This window comes from Phocoena phocoena, chromosome 16, assembly GCF_963924675.1.
Source record: "Phocoena phocoena chromosome 16, mPhoPho1.1, whole genome shotgun sequence".
Classification (NCBI taxonomy): domain Eukaryota; kingdom Metazoa; phylum Chordata; class Mammalia; order Artiodactyla; family Phocoenidae; genus Phocoena; species Phocoena phocoena.
The window spans coordinates 72,679,959-72,693,887 of NC_089234.1; the positions used below are offsets into that span (position 1 = coordinate 72,679,959).

Sequence of the window (13,929 nt, forward strand, 5' to 3'; positions counted from 1 at the left end):
ACTCACATTTCCCCTAGACTGACAGACAGGGGTACAAGAGTTATTTTATTGTACCATGAGAAAACCAATAGTACAACAAGGATAAATGGTAACTGACACTTGACCTCAGTGTCAGGGAAACAACAGGGAGTGGTACAGGGTGTACCAAACAGGAGACCACCTGTCCTGTCCAAGGTGGTTGCTTGATATCACCAGCTCCAACTAGCATGTGCAGGAGCCGGCCCAAAACAGCCAGCCTTCCAGATTTTTCAAGAAAAGCTACCAAAACATATTGGTTATGTAAAATCTCCTTAATTTTAAAATGTTGGCAGACACATCATTTATATCAAAATCACTGTCTGAACGAATATGATATGGCCTAAACTAAACACGCTGTATGCCAAATATAACCAGCAAGTGATCCATTCATCTTCTGTTTACCTGAAATGGGTTCAAGGAAAAATATCAGGACTGTGGTAATACTCAAAAGAGTGAATAAACAGTACTTCTACCAGAATCAGAAAAGCTGGGGCCCCAGGCATTTTATAATTAGCTAGGCTTTGATCTTAGGAAGAAGGAATGAACAGATAGCTTTATAGCCCAGCACCTGACTTTTGGTTGAGGGTATATGGTGGAGAGGCCTAGGGCTAAAAGCTGTTGGGAAACTGAGGCCAATTAACACAAGGTGATAGGCAAATCCCCTTGCACATGGTAGGATTTTTAAAACCACTAGACTTTCCTGAATTAATGCTGGAAATCATTCCTTCCAAGAACATGCCAGAAAAATAAAGTGTTACTCCACTGAATTTATATGGCATGGTAGAAAATATCTACTGTACTCCAAATGTATTTTTCTGCAAAAGTAATTTTAAATCTTTCTGATATAGGAAAATGTGTGGTGCCCATAAAAAGTTATGAGTAACATTCAAAGAATTTACACATTTCAAAAATGAATTTAATTGATTATGAAAATTTCCAAAGAAGCTTCTCTGGAGGCTTAAGCTCACTAATGATGTCACAAGGGAGACTTGGAAAGACAAACATGCAGATGGACCAGGATTTCATTAATCCTCAACAGTGAAGAATTGCACTTGGCAATATTTCAGATGTCTTCATGTGATTCTCAGGATGAAAGTTCCAAACAGTTTTTCTTTTGCAAATTTTTAGGTTCTTAACATCTAAGGAGAATCCAATTAAAAATCACTCAACTCTCCAAATTCTGGTTTCAAGAAATTAAGATTCTCTCCATATATCCGCAATCTCCAGCACCTAGTCACATCTGATAAAATGGTATATAACTATCATAGTATGAAATGTCAACCAGTTGGTGAGGTGTATTTTCACCACTATGAGCTCATTTACGAAACGAGATGAGTGTGGAGCAAGATGCTCATCTGATGGGAAACAATGATTGATGAAAACAGCCACGGCCACTGCTCTCATGAGGCTGACAGTACAGTCGGGGAAACAAACAACCCTGCCCAATGTATAATTAGAAAGCATAAGAATTTTCAAGAAAGAAACTTAAAAGTTGCAATGATACCATCTGATACAGAGATGCCATGTAGTCTATTAATCAGGGAAGGCAGCCTTCAAAAAAGTGAGCCACAATATGAAGCATGGTAACACAAACCATGGGAGTAACACAAGGGGGTAACACAAACCATGCCAAGGAGAGGGATCGGCTTTCATTCATTTACAAATATGTACTGCCTGCCAAATATGTGTCAGTCATTGTGTTAAACATTAGGTATGTCACAGGGAATAGAATTTAAACAGTCCCTGGTAACATTTACAATCTACTGGGGAAAAGGAACAAATTTTTTTAAATAATAATAAAATAAACCTACTGGGGGAAATGAAGAAAGAAGGGGAAGAAATCATTGTTTAACATGGCAGGGGGGGGGGTTAAAAAAGAACAGGATGCTCTGAATCAGAACAATAAGAGGGTTTCTACTTAATATTGGCAGGGGCAATCCCTCCGGGTCTCTAAAGGGTCATTTAAGCCAAGTCCTGAAGGATGTCAAAAATACATACAGAACATTGCAGGAGGGGAGTACCACACAGCCCAAAAGCCCTGAAGCAGGAGGGAACTCGGTGTTAAAGGAACTGAAAGAAGACCAGACTGGAAGGAGAAAGGGGCAACACGTGAGGTGGAGAGGACAGTAAGGGCCAACTCATCAAAGCCTGGAAAGCCATGGTAAGGAGTTTAGATCTTATTCTAAGAGTACTAGGAAGGCAATGAAGGGTTTTAAGACTTGGAGGAACATGACTCTATTTGTGTTTAAAAGAACACATTGAAGGGATCCAGGCTGGGAGGAGAGAGATGAGTTAGGAGGACATTGCAATTGTCAGGCAAGAGATGACGGGAGCATGGTGAAGGTTAGGAAGGTAGAATGAAGAAAAGTGAATCAAATCAACATGTACTGAGGGTAGAACTCAGAAGCCTAATGACTGATTTGATTGGGGGGTGGGGGGTGGAGGGAAAGGAAGTTATTAAGTTATCAGGCATGTCTCTGGTTTAAATAACTGGATAGCTGAGCTTGGAAGAAAGGAGAAGAACAAATGAGACTGAGAAAATAAAAGTTTTAGACAAGTTATATATTTTTTTAAAGTCTATGAGCTGTTGAAGTGGATTTCCATCCAAGTGGAAATACCAAGCTAAAGTTTTAAGAACCTAGTGATTGAAGGGAAAAAATCTGATCAAAAATATAAATTTGCGGGCTTCCCTGGTGGCACAGTGGTTGAGAGTCTGCCTGCCAATGCAGGGGACACAGGTTCGGGCCCTGGTCTGGGAGGATCCCACATGCCGCGGAGCGGCTGGGCCCGTGAGCCACAACTACTGAGGCTGCGCGTCTGGAGCCTGTGCTCCACAACAAGAGAGGCCGCGACAGTGAGAGGCCCGTGCACCGCGATGAAGAGTGGCCCCCGCTCATCGCAACTAGAGAAAGCCCTCGCACAGAAACGAAGACCCAACACAGCCAAAAATAAATAAAATTTTAAAATATATATATATATATAAATTTGCAATTCTACAGATGATATTTAAGGTCATGGAAACTGAGGGTCTTGCATAGGAAGGGCACAAAGAAGAGATAAAGGTGCTCCCAATTTATTTTTATTTATTTATTTATTTATTTAGGCCATGCCACTCGGCTTGTAGGATGGGATCTTAGTTCCCCGACCAGGGACTGAACCTAGGCCCTCAGCCTGAGAGTGTGGAGCCCTAACCACTGGACTGTGGGGGAATTCCCACTGTGCTCCCAATTTAGATGCAAAACCAGCCTTGAGAATTCAAAGGGACAAAGTAGGAAGGTAGTTGTAAGGAAGTGGGGGTGGGGAAAATGGCTAGTTATTGTTTAATGGTTACAGAGTTTCACTTTGGGAAGCTGAAAAAGTACTACATGTGGATGGTGAGGATGGTTGCACAACAATGTGACTATACTTAATGCCACTTAAAAATGGTGACATTTTTATGGTAAATTTTATGCTTTGTATCTATTACTACAATTAAAAAACAGAAAAACTAAACCTTGAGAAATTCCAGCATTCACACATTGGGTAGAATAGGAGATGCTGAAAAAATAAGAGGGTAATGAGTTTCCAGAAGGATGGCAGACGATGAAGTCACAGAAGATGAATGAAAAGCTCAAGACTGATCCACATACAGAGAAAGTCCTTCAAGGGAAAAAGAACTGAAAGCTACTGAGAAATGACATCAGATAAGACTTGTACATATTCCTTATATTCTTGAAATACCAAGATCGCAGGTAACCTTGACACAACCAACTAGGGTGAGCACAGGAGTTGGGGTGAGTTGAGAAGAGAAGGAGCTTTGAACAAGTAGAACATCATTAATAGACAACTCTTTCAAGTTTTGATTCTAAAAAGAAACAGAAAAACACGACGGTGGCTGGAGAGGAATGTGGGGGTCTAGGGAGGTATGGCAAGGGCAAATACCTACCCCAGTTGTCCACTTTCCCCAAATTAGAACCTCCGATTTTTAGCTGCCTTCCTTGAAAAATAGGTGTGGCCAGGTAACTCAGTTCTGCCCAGGGAAATGTTAGCAGATTCTGAGAAATCTCATCATCCAATGAGTGGATGTCTTTCTTCTATTCTGCTGATTGGACTGTGATTTCTGAAGTTCCAACTTGGATTATGACGATAAAAAGGCCATAACCTACGAGTGGGAAACTGTACAGGGAGAATCGATTTGGTTTACTGAGGTCTTGGCGGAGCACTGGCACCACCCCAGACCTGCACTGTCCTGCTACACAATTCTTTCAGGAGAAATCATCTTCCAACTTAATTTAAAAACAATCATTTTGGGGCTTCCCTGGTGGCGCAGTGGTTGAGAGTCCGCCTGCCAATGCAGGGGACGCGGGTTCGTGCCCCGGTCCGGGAAGATCCCACATGCCGCGGAGCAGCTGGGCCCATGAGCCATGGTCGCTGAGCCTGCACTCCGCAATGGGAGAGGCCACAACAGTGAGAGGCTCGCGTACCGCAAAAAAAACAAAAGAACAATCATTTTGCTTTGATTTGATTTTCTGCTGCCACAGACAATTCTAATCCCAACTAATACAGGCAGTTTTTCTCTGTCTTTAAAATGGGAGACACCAGAACAGAACTGTGGGTCAACGGGAATGACCCGATTAGAGAGACTGAGCCAAGACAGAGGAGGATAAAGCCTAAGGCGCGAAGCATTATGCGACGTGCAACCCAGTGTGGTTAGAAAGATGAGAACCAGGGAAGAGACAAGAGTCAAATCATGCAGAGCCTTGCAAACTATGGTAAGGATTTTACTTTTTTAATCCTAAGAGCAATGGGAAACAACCAGACATTTTTCAATAGGTAAGTAACATGATCTAACGTGTGCTTTTTCAAAGATCCCTGACAGTAGTGTGGAGAAAGTAATAGAGGGAGAGCCAAGAGAGGTGGAAAGAAAACTAGTTAGGAGGTTACTGTGGCAATCCAGATGAAAATGGTGATGGCTTCAAACAGGATCGTGATTCGGCACTATGGCAAAGTGAGTAAATGTGATGAAGGCAGTACTGGCAGGACTTTGTATGTGATGACGTGTGAGAGCTCAGGGACACAAAGCAGTCAAGGTTGTGACTTTGACAGCACTTTAAAGGGTGGTGCCATTCACTGACACAGGGACTTGGGGAGAAGACACAGCTGGGTAACTTCAATTTTGAATATACTAATTTTAAGCTCCTGAGTTAATCAGATGGAAATACCCAGCAAGTAAATGGCTTGTTCTCAGCAGCTTTACTCATAATAGCCAAAAATGGGAAACAGTCAGGAAATAGATAAACCTTGGTGGGTTTCATATGATGTAATACAACTTATTAATAAAAAGGAATGAATTACTGATATACATAACAATACAGATGAAACCGCAAAACATTATGCTAAGTGAAAGAAGTCTTACACCACAGAGTACATACCGTATGTTTCAAGATATGTTCTAGAACAAAAAATACTAATCTTTGATTTAAAAAAAACTCAGAAGAGCGGTTTCCAGAACGGCTGGGGTGTGATATTCAAGTGGGCTGAGGGGAAGGGGTAGGAGGATACTTTTTCAAGTCACGGTTTATATCTTCATAAGAGTTTGGGTTACATGGATTCATATTACACAACTGTCAAAACACAGTGAATGCTACACTTATTTTAAATTTAAAAGCAACAAAACACCATGAACAAATACTGAATGCCAGTTATTGGTATGCATGTGCTGTCTGCACATCAGTCTGAAATGCAGCAAAAAGATGGATTCATGAATAAACAGAAGGCTGGATAGATGATCCATGTGTGATGAAGCAAATATTTAAAAACTGTAGAATGTAAGGAGTGGGTATATGGTATTCCCTGCATAATCCTTTCAACATTTTTGTATTTGTATAACAAAATGGTAGAAAAGCCTTAAGTAACCAAACAATGCATTTCTATAAAAGCATTAACTAAAATTTTACAATAATATAGACAAATGTACTCTTCCTTACTTTCCTTCACATCTTCACTTTTATTGTGAATCCATGAATGTTGACTACTAAGGAATTTGTAACCAATTCAATCACCAAGAAAATTAATATTTTATGCCATATGAAATCATTATCAAGGGCCCAAAATATGGACTTTGCAGAAAAAGGGTTAAGCAGAACTACTGTAATGCATTTTAAGCAATGAAACCATGATAATTCAAGGAAAAAACAGGGAAACTTCCAGCTAATACAGAGAAAATAATGGTCATTTTGAATTATGTAACATATTAATGGGTACTCTTTTCTTCCTTTTTTTTTTTTTTAATTTTTGGCTGTGCTGGGTCTTTGTTGCTGTGCAGGCTTTCTCTAGTTGCAGAGAGCGGGGGCTACTCTTCATTGCAGTGCGCAGGCTTCTCACTGCAGTGGCTTCTGTTGCGGGCTCTAGGCACGCGGGCTTCAGCAGTTGTGGCACGCGGGCTCAGTAGTTGTGGCACAGGGGCTTAGTTGCTCTGCGGCATGTGGGATCTTCCTGGCCCAGGGCTCGAGCCTCTGTCCCCTGCACTGGCAGGTGGATTCCCAACCACTGTGCCACCAAGGAAGTTCCTGGATACTGTTTTCTTATTTTGATACATTGGTAGGTCTTTAGGACCTATTTAAGAAGTAGGTAACTAACACTGGCATACCAAAAATCACACTGTGTTACTGATTAATGTTTTTTTTTAACGTTCCCCTAGGAATACTGCTTATATCCTTAATTTCCACTACCAAACACAAGTGTTTTACTTAAGGAAAATTCCTAGGTCATTCTTTGCAAAAATTAGTAACTATAAAATTATTAAAGGCTTAAATTTTACTAAAAATATACCTTCAAAAAAAAAAAAAGTGGAATTGTCCCCTTCTTTTCCCCCCCTGCAAAAGGGTTGGTGGGAGATGATTCAACAAAAGAAGTCCAGGAACTTGATTCCTGAGGAGCCAGAGAGAGCTCCAGGGCTGGCTGAGGGGAGCTGACGGCACGCAGGGGCAAAGACGAGACTTCTGGAGAGCACAGAGGATGATCCAGGCCTGGTCTGAAACTGCATAGAAGGACTGGGTTAAAAAACAAGGTGGTTGCCAGGGCTGGGGGCTGGGATCTGGACAGGCATGAGCGCCTGACCAGTTTCCAGAGGCAAGAGAAGCTCCAGACGAGGGTTGGCACGTGGACACCTGCTGAGGGGTTCCAGAAGACAATGACCATGATGATGGAAGAGGCCGAGAAGAGCAGGGAGAGGTGAAAGAGAAGGGTACCCATCATGTGGCTCAACAGCACCCACAAGCCCACCAAGTGCTGCTTCTGAGTCTCACATCTCTACTGGCCCTTGCTGATACAGGGCATCCATTTAACTCTGCCTCTCCGGTATCTGGCAACTTCCCTACCAACTCCACTGGCTCCTTCAGGCCAGGCAGGCAAGCGGGGGTGAAACCTAGACCCTTATTTCCTTTCTGGGGTGCAACAGGACAGCATTTTCTTGGGCTGGTGCAGTGCAGAGCGGAAAATAGAGCTACCGAGGCATGCGTGGGGGCCAGATACAGCAAGTAGGTGATGAACATGGTCTCCGGCAGGCTGAGATACACAGGACAAATCAGACATTGATGAGGGGGTGCCAGTGGCCAGGAATAAGTCATACATCATGAGCAGAAAGGTGGGGCAGCCCAGGAGAAGTGTCATCGTCTTTCTGCCAACAGGAAGAAGCTGAAGGCACTGAGGACAAACAGGAAACCACCAGGCACCAGAAGGTTCATCATGCAGAGGCTGGACCTGTGCCTGATGGCCACCTGTTTAGATGAAAGGGCCGAGGAGCAGTGTGAAGCTCTGTTCATCATAGGGGAAAAGAAGATGTCCAGGTTACAGATGGGGACCTCTCACAGTGGCTTCTCGTATTTGATGGACCTTCACTGTTGACATAAACCATGAGACCTGTAGGTGCCTGATCCACATCCATGAACTCCTCAACAAAGGTATCTAGAAGCCACAGGCTCTCAGTTGCCATGCTGAGCTTCCTGATGCCCTCATATTCCTCTGGGTTCCACCTGATGAATGGATTGTATGAGATCATATTTAGTCACAGGAATGACGTCATCAATTGAAGCTGTGCATCCACTTCCAGGATGGTGGACAGGGTGAAGGAGATGTTGACATGAGTGGGATGCTGTAGCTGATGACCGGATGGAAGCCTTTCTGTCAAACAACAGGATCTACACCATGCTGGTCAGAGCCTGAGTGACTGACAGTCCAAGTGTTTCCTTTTTCTTGAAGCAGCAGGTAGAGAAGGAGGTAAAGGAAAAATCCTTCCCATGGAACCAACCTCTTTCCATCTTCCTCTCCTAGGCTCTTCTCTGGAGACTTAGTGATGATGTTGACTATAACAGACCACAGGCCACACCTTGAGCCCTAGCTCAAATTATCCTTTTAATTAAAACTTCTAATTAAACTGTATTTTCAAAACCAACAACAAATTAAAACACTCAATATCAACTCTCATTCATTTATTCAACCAGTCCTTACAGAAAGCTTCTTATGTGGCAAGCACTACTGTCAATACTATATATGAAAAGAGTTTTCATTTAGTAGCATAAGTATTTTAATTACATACTCACTGCTTGGGAAACCATAATTTATTGCTCATTTTCAGCAGGGAAGTTTTTAACATATAGTATGGGGAATATTTTAAGACAAGTAGCTTTCCTTACTGTACATGCTATCAGCTTGGACCCTTCCTGTATAAAACTTTTGATAATCCTTTTAAACTCTGAAAGAAAGGTTTATTAATCCCTCAAGTAAATATCTAGCCACTATCTCTTCTTAGAGCCCCATTGTTAAAGTAAAGGAAAAAGAAATAGCTAAGTGAGCACAAGGCTGGTCCCAAATCCTCAGTTTGTAAATTCTTCTCTGGTCTGATCAGGAAAAATATTGAACTAGTTACACCCCCCAGTTTTAGAGATGGAAGAGAAAACTTATTTTACAAGTTGCTGGGTCCTGGTTTGCATACTGAAACTGGCCCAAAGCAAAGTGCTTTCAATAAATGTGGTAAACAAACACCAAGACTCAACGTCATCAATAAAACTGAGTTTTCCCAAGCAAGAGAATGTCGAGTTACACACGCCAGCCATTTAAACTGATGCAATGCTTGGAATGCGTGCTCATTAAAAGGGCAAATGAAGTCATGTAAAGCTCAAATGTGGCTACTGGGGTACACGCTGTTGTGCTAAAGGAAAATGTCAAGATTGTTTGCGACGAGGGTCAGACCTAAAGGTGAGACTCAGAGCGCTGTGAATTCATCTGGAAAAACACTGAGCGGAAAGTTGAAGTGTGAAACTTTGTCGATATACTCCCTTTCATTTATAAGGACATTCGGTGAAGATCAGAAGCCCACAACAAGAGGACTTCACAGAAGAAAATGCAAGGAAAAGTCGTTACAACAGCTTTTTGTGTAAATTGATGTACCTGACCCAAGGCAATAATATGCACTGACTGAAATCAGAGCATCTAAAGATGATATAAAACTCCGTTTTCGGGCTTCCCTGGTGGCGCAGTTGTTGAGAGTCCGCTTGCCGATGAAGGGGACACGGGTTCGTGCCCCGGTGGGGGAAGATCCCACATGCCGCGGAGCGGCTGGGCCCGTGAGCCATGGCCGCTGAGCCTGCGCGTCCGGAGCCTGTGCTCCGCAACGGGAGAGGCCACAACAGTGGGAGGCCCGCGTACAGCAAAAAAAAAAAAAAAAACTCCGTTTTCTCAAGCTAAAATGATTCAGGGAATCTTCCAAAAGAAGTTTTACTTCCAGTCTGCACCCTGTGCATTTTGTTAAGAAGTGGAAGACCATAAAATATTTAATTCTGTGCTTACTGCCAATTTTCTACTTATTATGTTCACACCAAAAAGTAATTTACAGTAAATCAAGATGAGACAAAGGAAAAAAACATTGATGGAGCACCTGGTATACATCAGCACTTCATAAGCACACACACGAGCTCCACTTCATCCACATAACCTTCTAAAGCAGGCGTGACCCCCTTTAAAACTTGAAGAAGAAGTTTAGGGAGATTAAAGAGCTTGCTTGGATCATGTAGCTGTGAGTCAGGAGTATCCTTCGCTCCTGGTTTTGCCATTAACTAGCTATAAATCCTATATATTCATAAGTCACCTCTCTGACACTCTGTTCTCTCATATGCAAAATAAAAAGACTCAGCTAAACATTTCCATTACGTTAAAAGGTGAATTTGGTTTTTGAGGGACTGATGATGGATGCCCAGACTTCTTTCTCCCCCCACCCCTCCTCCACCTCTATGCTGTCTTCCATGCCTTGGTCCCATTTCACTCTTCTTCACCCGTTCCACAAGAAGGCAGTAAAAGGAACAGCTCTCCTACCCTAAAAGACTACTTAAAAGTTCTGATACTTGACAACACCTCTAAGCTTTAAAGGAAAAAACATCGTGAACAGAGAAATTAAAACTACTTCCACTTTTTGCTATATTTTTTTTCATGATTACAGTGAACAAATGAGAACTGACTTCATAAAATTCCCTCAAGTGCCTCACATCTTCACTACAAAAAATAAATAAATCATTATGGTGATTTCACAGTAACAAGTCTGGTAGACATGGAAGCAACCTAAATGTCCATCAACAGAGGAATGGATAAAGAAGATGTGGTATATATACACAATGGAATATTACTCAGCCATAAAAAAGAACGAAACAATGCCATTTGCAGCAACATGGATGGACCTAGAGATTGCCATACCGAGTGAAGTAAGTCAGACAGAGAAAGACAAATATCATATGATATCACTTATATGTGGAATCTAAAAAAAGGTACAAATGAGCTTATCTACAAAACAGAAATAGAGTTACAGATGTAGAAAATAAACTTATGGTTACCAGGGGATGGAGGGGAAGGATAAACTGGAAGATTGGGATTGAGATACACACACTACTATATATAAAATAGATAACTAATAAAGACCTACTAGACCTACTATATAGCACAGGGAACTCTCCTCAATACACTGTAATGGCCTATATGGGAAAAGAATCTAAAAAAGAGTGGATATATGTGTAACAGATTCACTTCTCTGTACACCTGAAACTAACACATTGTAAATCAATTATACTCCAATAAAAAAAAATTTTTTTAAAGTTTGGTAAAGAGGGGCTTCCCTGGTGGCGCAGTGGTTGAGAGTCCGCCTGCCGATGCAGGGGACGCGGGTTCGTGCCCCGGTCCGGGAAGATCCCACATGCCGCGGAGCGGCTGGGCCCGTGAGCCATGGCCGCTGAGTCTGCGCGTCCGGAGCCTGCGCTCCGCAACGGGAGAGGCCACAACAGTGAGAGGCCCGCGTACCACAAAAAAAAATTAATTAATTAAAGTTTGGTAAAGAAGCATCATTAATAGCAAGTGAGAAATTGTATATCTAGGCTATATTTAAATGTCATTCTTTGCGAGTTAGCTCTTAAAGAACTAGAAGGCCAAAGGGAAAAATGAGTAGTTTCTTCTGTATCCTGTTTATAATCCACAGAAGTACAAAACTCATCGCAATTAGGTAGAAAATAAAATCCTAGTTTGGCAAGTAGTCATCTGTGCCTTCCTTGAAACTGTCAAGCTGCACTGAATTGAGATTTTTTCCATCTGGCCTAATTGTGAACCTCTCCTTCTAGTTCATCACTGAAAAGGCAGAATAAGCTATCACTTCCAATGTATCTGTCAAAAGGGCTTAAATATTAAATAGAGAAGACAGGAGCAAACAGGAGCAAATGGAGCAAATGGCTGAGATTTTTGTATTTTAAGTTCTTTGCAGAGAGGAACTCAAGGGAAAACAAGTGTATACTGAATAATTCACTGGGCATTTGAGAGGAAGCATGATCTTAACATTTGAATGCCTAATATGGGAAACGCCAAGTGGGAGGTTTTCTGTAGGTTGCTTCATTTAATCAGGTCTTTAGTCCTGTAAAAGGTAGGCATTACTATCCCATTTAACAGGTAAAGAAACAGACTCAAAAACTAGGTAATTTGCCCAGTGTCACACAGCTAATAAATACTGATGATGTGTCTCCAGCTCAAATACCCTTGAATATAAACGGAATGAAAAGTCTTTATACTACCTCCTCCCACCTTTTCTGTGCTTGGCTAAGGATTCAAAACTACATGATTATGACACGGTTTATCAACTGCTACAGCAAGAGGGATGAGAATATAGCATATAGAACTTGCACTTCCAGCAATACGGTAAACTGGATACTCAGATAAAGCCATTCAAGTAGAAAACATCTTAAAAAATAAAAATGTATTTTGGAATGTAAGGCAATTCTTTAGAGTTCAGAAATGATAAAGAAAGAGATAAGCAGAAGTTGGAGTAAGCATTTGCCACAGAAATGTCCATTATTACCTGGTAGCCTTTAGCCTGGATTTTTAACACACCACGGTCAGAGAACAGAAAATAAAGTTCACATCAAAAACACTCACATAAAGCCCCAGAGGTTGAAATAAAATAAAACTCCCCCTTAATGATGGACCATGGTGATGAGTGCCTGGCTTTTCCTTGGTGGAACAAGGGAAAAGAGAGAAAGTCTCCCCGATAAATTTTTTTTAATTTTATTGAACTATAACTGCTTTACAATGTTGTGTTAATTTCTGCTGTACAGCAAACTGCTGACTCAGTTATACATATATATATTCTTTTTCATATTCTTTTCCATTACGGTTTATCACAAGATATTGAATATAGTTCCCTGTGCTGTACAGTAGGACCTTGCTGTTCATCCTCCCTATATATACTAGCTTGCATCTAAAACAGCATTTCCTTTTGTCCAAGCCCAAGGCCGCTGGTGGCTTTAAGCTCATGGTTCTGTTTGTATGACCAGCAGAGTTAAGAACTGCAGTGTGCCTGGGACTCCCCTCTAAGCAGCACACTTCCCACTACCCAGCACAAAGACACAACACCAGAGTACAACAAACATTATCAACAGTGTTTTTTTCTCGAGTATATTCATCTAGCAGTTCAAATTCATTTTTCAAGTTTCCTATCAGCAGTTTCTCTGTTAAATTTGACTCCTCAGACCTCACGTGAACTCGTCACTCTTTTTTCTTTCCCTAGTAAATTAGATTTTTATTTTGTTTTGGAAATAGGATTTTGATTAAATTTTGTTTCCTTTGAAAGAATAAAGCAGTGTTCACACTTTTTTTCTTTGAAGTACAGCTGACTTACAATGTTGTGTTAATTTCTGCCATACAGCAAAAGTGATTTCAGTTATACATATATACATTCTTTTTTTTAATACTCTTTTCCATCATGATTTATTGTAGGATATTGAATAAAGTTCTCTGTGCCGTACAGTAGGAACTTGTTGTTTATCCAGTCTACATGTAAAAGCTTACATCTGCTTACCCCAACCTCCCACCCCCTCCCTCCCCTATCCCCTGAGAATTCTTAAACCCAAGTCTATATTCACGCACCCTTGGTGACAGAATTCACAAACAAAACAAATTGGTTTAAAATGGCCTTAGGCTAAGCCTGTGCTCCCAGGCAGAGAGACAAATACTATCTGGTGCAAAGGGATTTAAACACAGTCTTCAAAGAAATCTCATGGATAAAATTCCAGTGAACACAGGGCTTCCCTGGTGGCGCAGCGGTTGAAAGTCCGCCTGCCGATGCAGGGGACACGGGTCCGTGCCCCAGTCCGGGAAGATCCCACATGCCGCGGAGCTGCTGGGCCTGTGAGCCATGGCCGCTGAGCCTGCGCGTCTGGAGCCTGTGCTCCGCGGCGGGAGATGCCACAACAGTGAGAGGCCCTCAAACCCAAAAAAAAAAAAATTCCAATGAACATGAGCTCACAATCAAAAAAAAAAATCACTGAAGAGGTGAGAGGAAAACCTATGAGTAGTGAGGAATAACAGAAACAATAAGCTACAGAAAAAGACCACCAAAATAATCCAGAT

The 13,929-nt window shown here is 41.7% G+C and overlaps 1 protein-coding gene and 1 pseudogene across 1 annotated transcript in view; both read right to left on the bottom strand.

The window, feature by feature from the left end:
• The window catches only part of BICC1 (BicC family RNA binding protein 1), a 309,662-nt gene that overhangs the window by 152,189 nt on the left and 143,544 nt on the right, over positions 1 to 13,929 (bottom strand). The window lies entirely within an intron of this gene.
• LOC136136538 (5-hydroxytryptamine receptor 3C pseudogene) lies at positions 4,930 to 7,820 on the bottom strand (annotated as a pseudogene).